Source organism: Etheostoma spectabile, chromosome 18 (assembly GCF_008692095.1).
Source record: "Etheostoma spectabile isolate EspeVRDwgs_2016 chromosome 18, UIUC_Espe_1.0, whole genome shotgun sequence".
Taxonomy (NCBI): Eukaryota; Metazoa; Chordata; class Actinopteri; order Perciformes; family Percidae; genus Etheostoma; species Etheostoma spectabile.
Genome location: NC_045750.1, coordinates 21,958,445 through 21,958,738, shown reverse-complemented (window position 1 = coordinate 21,958,738; position 294 = coordinate 21,958,445). Strand labels below are relative to the sequence as shown.

The 294-nt window shown below is 44.2% G+C and overlaps 1 protein-coding gene across 3 annotated transcripts in view; it reads right to left on the bottom strand.

Annotated features, from left to right (window-relative positions):
* fzd3a (frizzled class receptor 3a) overlaps window positions 1-294 on the bottom strand; it is a 31,780-nt gene that overhangs the window by 13,466 nt on the left and 18,020 nt on the right. The window lies entirely within an intron of this gene.

The window sequence follows — 294 nt, the reverse complement described above, 5'->3', positions numbered from 1 at the left end:
AACAAGTGGTTATTTCAGTCAAAGTTGCTCTTCTATCATCTTGAATCCGTCAGTCCATTCTCCTCTGACCTCTAGCATCAACAAGGCATTTTTGCACGCAGGACTGCCGCATACTGGATGTTTTCCCTTTTCACACCATTCTTTGTAAACCCTGGAAATGGTTGTGCGTGAAAATCCCAGTAACTGAGCAGATTGTGAAATACTGCATGTATACCGGCCCGTCTGGCACCAACAATTATGCCACGCTCTAAATTGCTGACTCCATTCTGACATTCAGTTTGGAGTTCAGGAGAT